Source organism: Aristolochia californica, unplaced genomic scaffold (genome assembly GCF_029961685.1).
Source record: "Aristolochia californica isolate CCGP_79_NKW_82.1479 unplaced genomic scaffold, dmAriCali1.0.hap1 SCAF_10, whole genome shotgun sequence".
NCBI classification, from domain to species: domain Eukaryota; kingdom Viridiplantae; phylum Streptophyta; class Magnoliopsida; order Piperales; family Aristolochiaceae; genus Aristolochia; species Aristolochia californica.
Genome location: NW_027181771.1, coordinates 25,772,737 through 25,788,359, shown reverse-complemented (window position 1 = coordinate 25,788,359; position 15,623 = coordinate 25,772,737). Strand labels below are relative to the sequence as shown.

Below are 15,623 nucleotides of genomic sequence, written 5' to 3'. Positions count from 1 at the left end.
GAGTCATTTAGGTTCTCATCAAGTTTTTGGTCTTGAGGTTGAGATCTATACCAGCCCTAGAATCAAACTTCCCTAGAAAAATTCTATACCAGCTCTAGAATAAAACTTCCCTAATTTCTCATTCGGTTCTTTTAGTACATATACTTTGCTTCCAAAGGTTCAGAAATAGATTATGTTTGGAAGGGTGTCCGCATACAATTCATAAAGAGTTTTGTTGAGAAAGGACATTATACTAACTCGGCTTATAATGTAGCAAGCCATGTCTATGGTTCAACCTAAAATCTATGTGGCAAATTCTATTCAAGTAGCAGTGCCCTTGCTATTTCAATAAGAGTTTTTTTTTTTCCTCTCAACAACAACATTTTGTTGAGGAGTTTGAGGTGCTAAAAATGTAGAGTCTATGCCATGTCATGTGTATATACCTCAAAGTGTGAGCTTTCAAATTCTTCTCTATGGTTACTCCTAATTTTGATTATTTCACAACCTTGTTCTTTTTTAACTTTCTCACATGATTTTAGTAAGGTGGGAAATGCATCATCCTTGTGAGCTAGGAAATCTACAAATGTGAACCTAGAATAGTCATCTACAACCATTAGGGTGAGACACTTTCTATTTTAGCTTAAGATGAGAGTAGGTCCAACTAAACCCATGTGCATTAGTTGAAGATGTTGAGAGGTGGAGACTACATTTTCAACTTTGAAAGAATTATTTTGTTATTTTCCAAGAAAGCAGGCATCTTCAACTAAATTATGCATCAACCCTTCAACATAATAAACTTAAGATATGAAATAGTTGGAAGTACCTATCTTGCCAATTCCTTTGATGGTACCTTTACTACTATCTTTGATGGAAGATGGGCCCAAGACGACACGACCAAGGAAGACCCACATGTCCAAGTGGGTGAAAGATGAGCTCAAGTCTTGTCCCACACGTTCAAGAGAGGTGGCATCATGGTAAATAAGAAGATTTCTCATAAAGATGGCATAAGGATGAACATGTCTACTTATGTCTTTTCTTATGTAAAGTTTGTAGCCCTAAGGGCATTCTGGACATTGTAACATCCTCTCAAAAACTATAAATAGAGGCCCTTGGCTTGGGATAGAGCATTCAACCTCTCTCCCTTCTCTGAACCTCTACACCCCCTCCCATTGGCAAAGTTGCATTGCCTACCCATTGCCAGCATGGCAGCAACAACATCATGACCAGCCCCCTGGGAAGGAGTAGACTCAGCAGCATTGACCCCCTCCAGTTGCTACACCAGGAAACAGTAACATGCCCATTAGCCTTAGCTGCTGGCTTACTAACCTTAGTTGCAGGAACTTCATCATCATCAGAATCAATCTCAGATTCGGAGCTGCTAGATGGTTTTGCTTTCTTCAAGTTTCCAGCAGATCCATTTTTGGAGACAACAGAGGATGGTTTCTTTGAAAGAAGAGCAGCTTGAGCAACAACCTCCTCTTCTTCGGATTCATACAAACTATCCTCTAAGTTGCTTGTATCTTGCTTCTTTTTAGGCACAACTTCTTTTTAGCCTCTACTTCTCGTTTCTACATTTTGGCAGTAACTTGTTTCTCAAGTGCTGCCTCTACTTCCCTCTTACTCTTCTTTACAGATATTGCTGGAGAAACTTCCATGGGAGTTGCAACAACATTTGCAAAAGAACCCTTCAGACTTTTCTCCTTCCTTGCCCGTGCAGGAATTCTTCCAAGCTCATCCCCCGACATGCCATTTCCAGCAATAACATTTGGGCCTAGAAAACAAATTTGTATTTTCCATACGCAGGTCCATACTGGGAGCCAACAAATTTTCCATTCAAGAATGCATGCAAGACATGTCCACTGGAGGTCACCCTCAGTGTCACTTCGTTGTTGAAGATTGGATTGCTCTTTTCAATCCGTACAGGAGTCATGTACCACAAGTAGTCACTGGCATCTCCGGTGACTGTGATTTGGTCAATTAGATGAGATGCAGTGAAAGAATCATGATCTGCCCAGTCTTTAAGAACCTCAACTAGACGTTCAGGTCTCCACACGCACCTCAATTGCTTAGGCTGATCCGTAGCCATGTTAGGCTACTGGACCTTCACTGAAGTCAGAGTGCTTACCTTTGTTGTGTTGTATACTTCTGCGGAGCAATCGGGCAAAATGCAAACAGACCATGCAGGTACCAAGTATTGGTTTCCATGGAAAGTGATGGTGGGATCAGTTGTGGTGTTCACATTGCACAAGAAAGCAGCACAAGAACCTTCTTCAGTGGACACAGTAGCAGCAACTCCATTGCCCCTGTCAGCGGTTACATTATCACTGTGAGTGAGAACTCTCTCCCTAGACGTGAGGACTACATGAAGTTGCTTCAAGTGACCCCATTTAGGCTGATTCAAGTGACCGTATTCATCAAGGGGTGCATCATAGTCCAAGGATGTGGAGATATATGGACCTCCTGTTGTTCGCCCAAAGTTTGTGCCACTATGGTACATGTAATAGTTTTGGAAGACTCCACCAGTCTGGAAAAACCTTGCCACAACGAAGGCTACATCTGTCGCCCTCATGTGTGGGTCATTCTCTCCTCAAGCCTTGAACCAGCCAGTCCAATTCTCAGTCCACATCATCGGAGTGAAATTGTCACAATACCATCCATTGCAAGTGTTGATCATTGGAACAGGAGCATCTACTTGTTGGCACATAATCCATGGGATGCCTATATTGAATGAATCAGCCATGGATGCACACCACTGAAGATACTTCGTCCCAACTTCTTTTTATGGACTCAATAGCATCATGTGTTACCCGCAAGCGTAGGAATTAATTAATGTGGTTTTCAGTTTTCATGTAATTGATTTTGGTTTGATTTTTGGTTTGGTTTGGTTTACAATTTATTTGGCTTGAACCAGTGACCCAAGGGTCTGAAGTGTAATTGGCGTCCTCAACCCTAATTAAGGAGACGACTAGGTTAATGAAAGGCAGCGATTGAATTAGTAAATTAGCTTAGAGTAATTTAGATAACAGGTTGAGAGCTCCTTCAAGCTCTCCCCCCTTTTCCCCAATTCCCCTTTCCGAATTTCTTCTTACATCACTCCATCAATCTATTTCTACGTCAAGCAAGGCAATGGAAGGAAGAGAAGAGAGGAGGGTGACAAGATCCATGGCTCGAGAGGATCCTAACAATGTGGTATTAGACAAGTCCACCCTCGGTGACTCCTCTTCTCCCGAGGACATACGTCAAGTGCTTTCAGATCTTCAACAAAGGTCCACGCATCAAGGTGCTGAAATTACAAACATCCATAATACATTGCACACGGTAGAATCTTCTCTCCAAACCATCATCCGTCAGCTTGCACAACTTCAATCAACCACACCACCACCAGCTACAAACTCTCAGCCACCAGCAGCAAACCACCCACACTTCACGCCAATTACACTTCAGACCCTTGGGTCACTGGTTCAAACCAAATAAATTTTAAACCAAACCAAACCAAAAATCAAACCAAAATCAATGACATGAAAACTGATCCTGCCTGCCTACTACAACCTCTACAGCTTCTGTCTCAAATCTGGTCCGACATTTCCATGGATTTGATTGATGGCCTTCCAACTTCATCAGGTAAATCCATGATATTAGTTGTGATTGACCGTTTTTCAAAATATGGTCACTTCATTTCTTTGGCGCATCCATATATTGCTGCTCATGTAGCTCAGTTATTTATTGACCACATTGTTCGATTACACGGGATTCCAGCATCTATTATCAGTGACAGGGATGCCATTTTTACCAGTACCTTTTGGAAAGATTTATTCAAGTTACATGACACCCAATTGGCATTCTCTTCTGCCTATCATCCACAGACTAACGGACAAACCGAGGTCATCAATCGCACGATCAAAATGTATCTTTGCTGTTTTGTGGGGGACTCACCTAAACGGTGGGTTAAGTGGCCTTCCTGGGCATAATTTTGCTATAACACCTCTTACCACAATGCACTGGGAACTACTCCTTTTAGAGTAGTTTATGGCAGAGATCCACCTCGTTTGTTATCCTATGAACCAGGGACATCCAAAGTTGCTACTTTGGACCAAGCATTAGCTGAAAGAGACGCTATACTCACTGAGGTGCGTACTCATCTCCAGGAGGCCCAACACTCTATGAAGTTCTATTATGAAAAGAAGCACCGAGAGGTATATTATTCCCCGGGAAATTATGTGTGGTTAAAACTCCAACACTACCGGCAGCTTTCACTAACAGCCTCCAAGCGCCACAAGCTTTCTCCACAATATTATGGTCCATTTCAGGTGTTGGACCGCATTGGCACCGTGGCCTACCGCTTGCAGCTACCACCCGAGGCAAAGATACATAATGTATTTCACGTATCCCAACTGAAGTCATTTTACGGTGACTCTCCCTTGCTGAACACCCTTCTGCCACCACTCCATGAGGGTCGTGTCCTTTCTACTCTAGCTCAGGTATTGCAGGCACGCCACATTCAAGGCGATTGGGAAATTTTCGTACAATGGGTAGATCCAGACCCCAGTGACACTACATGGGAGCCATTACCAGCATTTCGACTTCTCTACCCTTCCTTCGAGCTTGAGGACAAGCTCTTTCTCCAGGAGAGGGGTGATGTTATGGACTCAATAGCAACACGTGTTACCAGCAGTGTAGGAATTAATTAATGTGGTTTTCAGTTTTCATGTAATTGATTTTGGTTTGGTTTGATTTAAAATTTATTTGGCTTGAACTAGTGACCCAAGGGTCTGAAGTGCAATTGGCATCCTCAACCCTATTTAAGGGGACGGCTAGGTTAATGAAAGGCGGTGATTGAATTAGTAAATTAGCCTAGAGTAATTTAGATAACAGGTCGAGAGATCCTTCAAGCTCTCCCCCCTTTTCCCCAATTCCCCTTTCCGAATTTCTTCTTACATCACTCCATCAATCTATTTCTACGTCAAGCAAGGCAATAGAAGGAAGAGAAGAGAGGAGGGTGACAAGATCCATGGCTCGTGAGGATCCTAACACTTCTTCGTAGTATTTCTGAACATTTCCGTAGTCGTTCTCAATAGGAGCGAGAATGATGGGACCAACTTGTGAAGCAAATAGCTATTCTTGCTTCATCATGTCCACTATCAAAGTGGTGAAGTTTTGCATTTCGTTCTTGACCATTTCACTGTCTGTTCTAAGCACCATACCAGGCATTTGATGCAGCCATGAATTAAGCACAACATTGTCAAGTAGATCCAGAACAAACTCACTACTGCTGGTCCCATCAATAGAAAAAAAATTCATCCACATAATTACCTCAACCCTGCTCTGGATACCCAACAAAAGTTTATCACCAACAGGCACTGGTTGAATAATTTTGACTAACAGTGGATAAGCATCATACAATTCATTCAAAAAAATGAACACATTTGTTTTCAAGGGATTGTTACTACTGGAACAATGACCAGAAACAACCACATTGATGCAGTGTCCATCCACAACTAAATAATTCGTCCCAGCAAAATGGATATAATTCCTCCACAAAAAAAAATGTCAGCACCCCGTTGTCAAATTGACTACCCAAAAGAATTCTATCTCCCTTCAGCAAAGAATATGAAATAGGTCTTGCATCCCCGGGTGCAACAGAAATTTAAAGAGGTGCAAGGTTGCTGGTCTCAACCGTATAGAAAGAAAACAACCTCCAAAAAAACTTTTGTGGCTGAACAACATGCATGGGATCCAGAAAATTAAACCCCACAATGTCAATTGGACAACTCACATTCGCACAATTACGGTGCTCCTCCACAGAAAAACAAAGCCACTCAAAAAAAAAAAAAAATTGAGACGCTTTATCAAATAACTTCACGAAATTTCCTAACTTTCTGAAATTTTCAACGCAAAATTGAGGTTGCAGATACTTACCCCCCACCCAATTTGGAACTTGGGTTCTCTCTGGTCTACCGAGAAGTGGATTGCGAGTGGGACGTGTTGGCCGGGAGTCACATCCCACCGGACTTGGTTCCGACGGCACCAACAAAACCTCCTCCGTGTCCAGTGGCGAAGGGAAGCCCTTTGGGGCTTTGCCACTTGGGGATTTTCCAAGACAGAAGGCTCAGAATACCCTTTCGATGTCCCAAATTTGGAGTTCCCGCTGTCTGATTTCAGAAGAGTGGAGGCCAATTTCGGATTTGAGAACGACTGCGATTTCTGATGTGCAAAGTATTGCTCGTCTGATATCCATGAACTGGAAATCAATTTGGTCTAGCCCGTCGCTGGAGTTCCCTGCTTAGCATACCCCTCCGATTTCCCCAAATCATCATCGCCGTTCGGCTTTGGATTTTCTTGTGTGGAAATCATGATTTTTTGTGAAGCATGGTCCAAATCTTTGTCACCACGGTTCGGCCTTGGAATTCCTTGCGTGGAAATCTTGGATTTTTCTGAAGCAAGGCATCGTTGTCCATCCGGATTTGAGGTCGCACCCAAATTGTCCAATGCCGATGATTTCGGAATTTCTCCTGTTCAGATTTGTATTACCTCCCGTGAGAAAGGGTTTTTCGAACTTGAATGCAAAATAGGATTTTTTGAAGAAGGGTGTGCTGAATATCGTTCCTTTTTTGGAATTTCTGAATTTCCAACTTCGTATGTCGCCGTCGCTGGAGATACAGAGCGCTTGCTGATTTTTTGCATCGCCCGCCATCCAAGACAGAGCCAGAACAAATCCACTGGAGAGACAGAGCGAGTTGCTTACTTGCCCAAAATGTTTTTATGTAAGCGGTACGCCATTCCTGCATTCTTTCCCCTCCATTGAAGAGAGGTGCCCTCACTATCGCTTTTGCCATTTCTAAGGACATCGACCTCCATTCTTCTGGGGATACTTCTCTACGCAACTCCATCCATTCTTCATGGCTCTTTGTGTTCCCGCTCTAATACCAGTTGTTATGCCCAGGATCTAACACGGTAAAGAAGAAGATGAAGGTGAAGATTCGTTGTGAGGTTTTGAGCCTTCGAAGGGAGCTCAACCCTAGACCTCAAAAGGGAGAATCCAACCCTTTTAACAACTAATTGAATTAATGTTTGCTCTCTTACACAGCCCAACCTCCCTATAAAAGGATTAGAGAACACATACACACAAAGGCCTAAACTGAAGGCCACAAGTCTTAAGGAAATTATAATAAAAACCCTTCTAATACATAAACTGGAAAATGCATTAATTAAACCTTGCTATGGGGTCCATAACATTGTCACCTACTTGGGCTCTTTGGTTTGCTTTAGTATTTCTTAAAAAAATTATGCCAATTGATATTTGATCTATTGTGAAATTATTACTGCTAGCCCCCTAAATTAGTGAATGAAAAATTGAGACGAAAAATAGACCTAAGCCCATCATCAACTTGAGCGAGCTCAATTTACCAAGGAAGGACATCTCAAGCTAAGTTTAGTGATAAGGTGATTCATAAATATTTTTGGTGAGCTTGTACTTAATCTATTCTTTCTTGAGTTGATTATTAGACCTTGCCAATCCTAAGAGGATCAGTAGCTCTTGGCTTGGAGTTTACCGAGGCTTGGAAATTACTTTCTCACTTCATCCTTTAAAAGTAACTTATTATTCGGTTCCAGCTCATTAATTGATGCACATTCTCCTTATTCAAGGATGAACTCGCTACAGATTATTTCATGTGCCCTTATTAAAGACTTTCATTATTTGGTACGTATTATTTAGGCATTGGCCATCCGTTGTTGTTGTTGTGTCTCTTTGACTGAGACATGATTATTGAAGAAGGACTCTTCGGTTGCTGACTGTTGTCAACATTGGTTATTCTGATGAAGAAAATAAAGAACACAGTAGCTCCCACATCTTATCTTATTTGATACCCATTACCCCCCTTATTTGGAATTTTTCTCCTACCTTTTCTACCCTTCGAGATGGCTGCCCAGTGTTGGGACACCGTGATGGAGGAACTTATTACTACCCTCTTATTATTTTTTAAAATCACATCTAAGCAATGCCTATAGACTCACTGCCTATAAAGGATAGGAGTGTGCCCAACATACAACATGAGTAAAGTCAATTATTCTCCCAAGAGGTGTTTTTTTCTTTTAGCTACCCTGAGAAAGTGGTAGACTTTGTGCCCCAAAGTTGGACTACTTTCCTGCCTTTGAAATTGAGCAAAGGGTAATTTTGACTATGACCATTTGTCTAGAGTATTGAGCTTTATCATATGGCTAGGAATGATTTTTCTCTCACCATTATTTTGTGATAGTTGGGTCTCTTGAAAAGAACAAAGAGATCACCAGCTTGAGGGGGAGTGTTGGAAGATATGATTGAGGTGGAGTAGCCATTTTATATGGGAAGATCCTATCCACCATTTGCCACAAGCTGAGCATTTATGATGTTCTCTCAACCCCACCTTGAGGGGGGGTGTTGGAATATGGGTCGAAACCCACATGACCAAGAAAGTCCCACACATCCAAAGAAAGCTGGCATCATGGTAAATAAGAAGACTTCTCATAAAGATGACACAAGGATGTAAATTGTCCAGGAGGAACATGTCTACTTATGTCTTTTCTTATGTAAAGCTTGTACCATTAAGGGCATTATAGACATTTAACATCCTCTCAAAAACTATAAATAGAGGCCCTTGGCTTGGGGTAGAGAATTCTAGTTCTCTCCCCTTCTCTTAATTCATCCATGCTCTCTCTTAACCTAAAGGCTCCCTCTCTTCCTTTCTCTCTTATCCTCTTCTTCTTTTCTTCTCCTCTCCCTATCTTACTTTGCTCGAGGTTCTAATCATGGTATCCTAAATTAAACACAGACATATATGTCATACATGTAGAATTTCTTAGGATAAAAAATTCCCATGCTTTAAAAAATCTACATAGTGAACTGACATTGGAATGGTCGATCAATTTTCTATGCACAAGCCAAAAATATAAAATATGAATGATCAACCAAGGTCGTAATCAATCATCCAAAACATGGCCAAACTATATCGATCAACCCATTTTGACTGACCGATCAATATAGTACAGGCGAAGAAAAATTATGTTGATTGATCTATCAACCTTAATGACTGATTGATTGATCAACCTCAATGACTGATATATCATATAAAACTTTGCCAACCACGGGATATAGAGCATGATCGATCATAGCAAAGTCATTGATCGATCATACTTGTTATGCGCTACCAATAAGAATACAGATTGATAGATCAAGTTAAATTGTTAGACCTAACGGGAAGATATTAATCAATCATGCCATAGATCAACAAGCCACATTGTGACAAAGAAATAGTCATTACACATGATTGATCGATCAATGTAAACTCAATTTTTTTGAAAACGAAAAAAAATAACCAGTTTAGCTAGGGGATCTTCTAAATACCCTACTAAACCTCTTGTTGATGATTTATTGAGCTTTTATTGTGTTACAATGTGGGATCCACCATGGCCCCACAAGACCATGAGCTCGAGAGGTGTCAACAAGAGTCCTCATACAAAGTGGTGTTGGAAGATGGGCACATGACCAAGGAAGGCCCACATATCTAACAGTATTATAAGTTGGGCCACATGACCAAGGAAGACCCATAAGATGGGCCCAAGCCCATAAGAAGTAGGACCCACAATGATTACCACGAGCTGGCATCCTTATCACATAAGTTGGAAGATCAAGAAGGACTCACAAAGACATCTTTATCTTATGGTCACATCCTAGAAGATTTATAGTTTGAGTAATGTTTGTCTTTTATCCATATTGAGTTATTTAATTATGCTAGGATTTATCTTTAAGTGTTAGAGTTTGGGTGTAATTGGGACAGAGGTAGTTTTATTGTAATTGGACTCTACTACCTTCCTCTATTATAAATAGAGGATCATGTACTCTGATTATAAGAAGTTAATGAAGTCAATGAAGTATTTATTTTTTCCATAAATTCAACATGGTATTAGAGCAGGTTCTGTGAGTTGACTTGGTCAACCCACAGAGATAATGAGATCCTTTTCTCTAAACCCTAAACCCTAAGTCTAGGTTCGTAGTTATTTTTTTTCAGTGCCTACACCCTTAGTTTTCTTTGCATTTTTCACCTCTATACTGAGATTTTAATATTTCAAATTATATATCGAAGGAAATATATTTGAGTCTACTTTCCAAGGAAAAATGATTTTTTTCCAATTGGAGTTATCTGTAGAGAGATATCGATATTTTATTGAGTAAAGGTCTGATTGCAAAAAGGTTCGAGCAACAGTAGAAAGCTATAGATTCTGAGGCATTTTATGCCACCAAGAACTAGACTTTATATGCAGAAATATATATAAAAAGAAAGATTTGTAAGTCTATTCTTTTACCTATTCAATCAATTTTTTATCTAAATTATCTACAAAGAGAAATCTATATTGGAAGCAGCAAAGGTCAGATTGAAAAAGAGGTTTCGAGCAACACCAGAAAGCTTCAACTCCCGAGTTTCATAAACTAAAGTTCAAGGAAAAGGATCCACTTCTGTTACACCATCACTTCTGCTCACTGATATCCTTTTCGTTCTTACTTTCCCTTTGAATCTTTTATAGGTTAGTCAGCTCACCAAACATTTTAATTGCTCTCTCACTTTCTCACCGACTTCATGTGTGTTTCAAGATCTTACAACGAAGCGGGTGATTGGTGGAGGCTGTGAACAAGAGGGGCTCTACTACCTGGATGTACCACAAATAAGTATTGCATCCACCTGCAACACTGAAACCAGGTTATGGCACAACCGGTCGGGACATCCGTCTGCCCAATCTCTTCATCATACTTTTCCTAATGGGCAGCCGGACCTTCATTGTGAAGCATGTTAAATGAGTAAACTTTAGAGGTTTACATACTCACCTCGTCAGGAAATTAAAAGTGTCTCTCCTTGTTCGTTAATTCATACTAATGTCTGGGGACCCTTGAGTGTCTCCAACATTTCTCCAAGTGAAATATTTTATTACTTTCATCGATGACTTCACTCATACCAATTGGGTTTTTTTTTTAAAGAGCGTTCTGAAATACCATTGTTATTTAAATCTTTTCATGCAATGGTACTCACTCAGTTTGGGCAGAAAATTAAAGTCCTACGGTCGGATAATGCCAAAGAATACACATCCAAAGATCTTGACTCATTTTGTTAAGAAAATGGCATTATTCATTGAACATCATGTGCCTACACCCCTCAAAAAAATGGTGTAGCCGAACGGAAGAACTGTCATATTCTTGAGGTAGCTTGCGATTTACTATATGCCATGCAAGTTCCATAATTTTATTGGCCGCATGTAGTTCTTACCGTATTTTTTCTTATAAACTGGTTACCCTCCTCCATTCTTGGTAAAAAGTCTCCCTACTCTCTATTATTACCTAATGGTGATCCTTTTTCACTACCCTTGAGAGTCTTCAGCTATAGATGTTTTCTCCATATTTCCTCCCTGAAACACAGTAAACTTGATCCCAAATCTGTGAAGTGTATCTTCTTCGGATACTCTCGCACACAAAAGGGTTATGTTTGCTATAATCCCTCTCTTCAGCATTTACTTGTGTCTAGGGATGTCACATTTTTTAAGACTCTCCATATTATTCTGATAATGCTCCTCTAGGTTTATCTTCAGTACCAGGTTCTCCTTGACCGGTTGTGCCCCGTGCTACAGAAACTACTCAACCCCAGAAACATTGGCTGGCACCACCTGCTGAGTTGTTAGATCCTACTGAGGTAATTCCATCTTCTCCGATTATTTTTGGCCTAGAATATGATACTCGTCCTATTGCAATTAGGAAAGAGCCCAGATCATGCACCATGCCTTCTACTTCTCATCCCATAACAAACTTTATGTCTCACCATCGTCTATCCCCTGTTTGTTGTCAATTTCCATCGCCTATTTCCTCTGTACCTATACCACAGTCCTATCAGGAGGCTCTCAAACATCCAGGGTGGAAGGCGGCTATGGATGAAGAAATACAGGCCCTTTATGAAAATCAGACATGGACTCTAGTCCAACTTCCTTCAGATAAGAAATTCATCGGCTGCAAATGGGTATTTAGGTGAAACACAATCCAGATGGGTCTGTGGCTTGGTTGAAAGCTCCCCTTGTTGCTAAAGGCTATACACAATTTTATGGCATTAATTATGGATAAACCTTCTCTCCAATGGCTATATTAAACTCGATACGTTTGTTATTATCTCTGGTAGCTAACTCTTCATGGCAGGTCTATCAACTTGATGTCAAAAATGCAATTCTGAATGGGGGTATAAAGGAGGACATTTATATGCAGCAACCACCTAGGTATGTGGTTGAGGGGGAGTCCGTATGTCGACTACAAAAACCTATTTATGGTCTCAAATAGTCACCTCATGCATGATTTGAAAATTTTAGCCAAGCACTCATACGGGCCGGATTTCACAGATGCTCTAGAGATCACCCTTTCTTTATTAAAGACACACCGAAGGACAAGGTAATTCTAGGTGTATATGTTGATGACATTATTATAACTAGCAGTCCCGAGGGCGTCCAAAAGATAAAATAAAGGATATGTACTGAATTCAAGACAAAGGATTTCAGACTGCTCAAATATTTGTTGGGTATTGAAGTACTACAATCCATACATGGAATTGTATTATCTCAAAGGAAGTATGTCCTTGAACCACTGGAGGAGACATGAATGTTGGGATGTAGACCAATAGAAACTCCTATGGATTCAAATACAAAATTATTTGCGGGTACTGGAGATGAAGTAGATGTCAAAAAATATCAAAGATTGGTGGGAAGACTTATTTATCTCTGCATAATGATGCCAGATATTTCATATGCAATCAGTGTGGTAAGTCAATATATGCACAAACCATAGCTCAGTCATTTTCAAACACTAGAATGGATATTATGATATCTGAAAGGAGCACCAGGAAGAGGGTTCCTCTTTAAAAATCATGGACACTTCAACATCGAAGGATTCTCATATGCAAACTGGGTCGGATCCCCGGATGACAAAAAATCTACTTGGGGATATTGTACAGTGGTTGGAGGAAACTTGTTTACATGGAGAAGCAAGAAATAGAATGTATTTGCAAGGTCTAGTACAGAAGCAGAGTACAGAGTCATGGCACACATAATCAGTGAACTCCTATGGATTAGATCTCTCCTAACTAAACTGGGTTTTTACAAAGAAGCTCCTATGAATCTATATTGCGATAATCAGGCTGCAATTCACATCACATCAAATCCAGTCTTCCATGAGAGAACTAAGCATATAGAAATAGACTGCTACTTCATACAAGAAAAATTCACTCCTAGCATCTTATCTCTCCAACATGTAACTACATAGAACCAAGTTGTAGACATTCTCACCAAACCAGTCACTCACAAAATTTTGTCGAACGTGTACAGCAAGTTGGGCATCTACGATGTTTTCTCACCCCCAGTTTGAGGGGGAGTGTTACAATGTGGGACCCACCATGAGCTCCAGAGGTGTCAACAAGAGCTCTCATACAAAGTGGGTCTAGCTAAGAGATAAGGAACATGTGCTGGAATTACATAGAAGATTTGAAGATCAAGTGGGACCCACAAAGATACCACGAGTTGGTATCTCTATCTATATGAGTTGGAAGATCATGTGAGACCCACATGATAAGACAAAGAGCTGGCTCTCTAGCTTGTTTCATGTCCTTCAAGAAGGTTTTTGTAGTTGAGTTAAATTAGTCTCTTAAATAGATAATGTAATCTTATTCTAATAGGCTTATCTTAGAGAGTTCTAGTTGGAATGTAATTAGGAGTCCTAAGTTTAGTTGTACATGGATTCTATCACCTCCTCAACTATAAATAAAGGTGATTGTAACTCGGAATTATCCAAGATAGTTACTTCTTTTTTTCTCCTCTCTTTTGTGAAGGTTTCTCTCTCTAATGTCTCTTATTTTCCTTCTCTTCTCTCTCTACCCGTGAGCTTTTCTCTTTTTTCTCTCTCTCCCCTTGCTCGAGGTATTATTCATGGGGTCCTAAATTCAACATCTTGACATACCTACTTGCATTTACTCTCAATCCTTTGAAATTCCATCCTGAGTGCATTTTTGAGAAAGAGAGAGCCACACCTAGCAAAATTCTTGCATTTCTTTCTCAATCCATCTCCTTGCATACATACTAGTCAAGCTCCTACATTCTCCATTCTGCATCAAAGGCTGGAAGCTTGGAACTCTCAAAGGAGAAGGTATCTCTCCTATTTACAAGGGTGTAAGCTTTTACCTTTCTTTGTAATTTTCATTTTCTGGTAGGTTCATCTAGAACCTTGATAAATCTAGATAGAAAGAGCCTGCTAGAGATAGAATCTAGGTAATCTCTTTGAAAGATTATATTTTAAATCATGTACTTGAGTATACTCATGACTTAAAAGAGAGTTGGAATCTCTTTTTTGTAATTCCAATCCAATAAAGCTGTTATTAGTGAAATTTCCCAAACACGGGTTCTTGAGTGGTGAATACCAATAGGGGAACATTGATAACAAAATATTTTATGTTAAATTTGTGGTGTGTGAATTTTTTAATATTTAATTTACATATTTACTTGATTTTATTCTTGCTTACCTTAAGTTTTTAAACTTGAAATTCCAAACACAACCCCCACCCCCCCCCCCCCCCCCCCCCCCCCCCCCCCCCCCCCCCCCCCCCCCTCCCTCCCTCTCCCTCTCCCTCTCTTTTGAGAAGCCACCTGGGCCAAAAATTGGTATCATAGTAGGCTACACATTGAAATCAAATCCTATTTGATTTTTATTAAATTGATTTCAAGTGACATCTCAAGTAGAAATTTCGCTCCAAGAGGGTCATGATCCCTACTTTGTTCTCGTGCTCCTTACATCTTGTTGCCAATGGTGAAAAAGGAGAATGGATCACTTCTTACAATCCATTGGATTTAAATTATGGGAAACTATCACAAGTGGGACCTTCATCCCATCGCAAAATAAAATGGGAAGAGCTATTCCAAAATCTATTTGTTATTGAGATGACCTTGACATTGCAAGAGTATGCTAAGGCTATGGGACTCATTTTTAGATCCTTGAGTGATGAAATAGTTGATTCTTACGTATTTTGTAAATCAATTAAGGATTTATGGGATAAATTGGAATATGATTTTTCTAGGAACAAAGAATGTTTCTCTTCACACTCCGTGTGCAATACTTCTAGTGAAAACATAGAAATTAGTGATTTTATGCACTTATGTTTATAGGGAAAGACCATCTCAAATCGAGATGAGACATCTAAGAGTGATAGTAGTGAAGATTTGGACAAAGAAAAATTGATGTGAAAACTTGATGACTCCATGTCCTCCCTTAGAAGAAGAAAGAAACAAAAAAAGAATCTAAAGAGGCAACCTTTCAAATTAGAAAAGAAAACTAATTTATTCCATGTTGGCTTTTCCACAAAGCTAGAAGACCTTAGAGAAGAAAACATAAGACTCATCTCAATATGTTAGAAACTGGAAGTTTATTCTTCAAACATTCTTGAGTCGAGAAAAGAAAAAAAAATATTTTCTCTTGGGTTTTACAACTTCAAAAAGAAAATAAATTACTAGAAACCAAAATGTAAAGCCCTCAATTTATCTCTTGCATTAAAGATACAACCTTGGGAAAAGTTACTCCTACGATTAGATAAAAAATCAAGTAA

General features: G+C 39.9%; 1 pseudogene; it reads right to left on the bottom strand.

Moving 5' to 3' along the window:
- Window positions 1-1,750: 1,750 nt before the first annotated feature.
- Window positions 1,751-6,812, bottom strand: LOC137942997 (beta-galactosidase 15-like; annotated as a pseudogene).
- Between the last annotated feature and the right edge of the window lie 8,811 nt (window positions 6,813-15,623).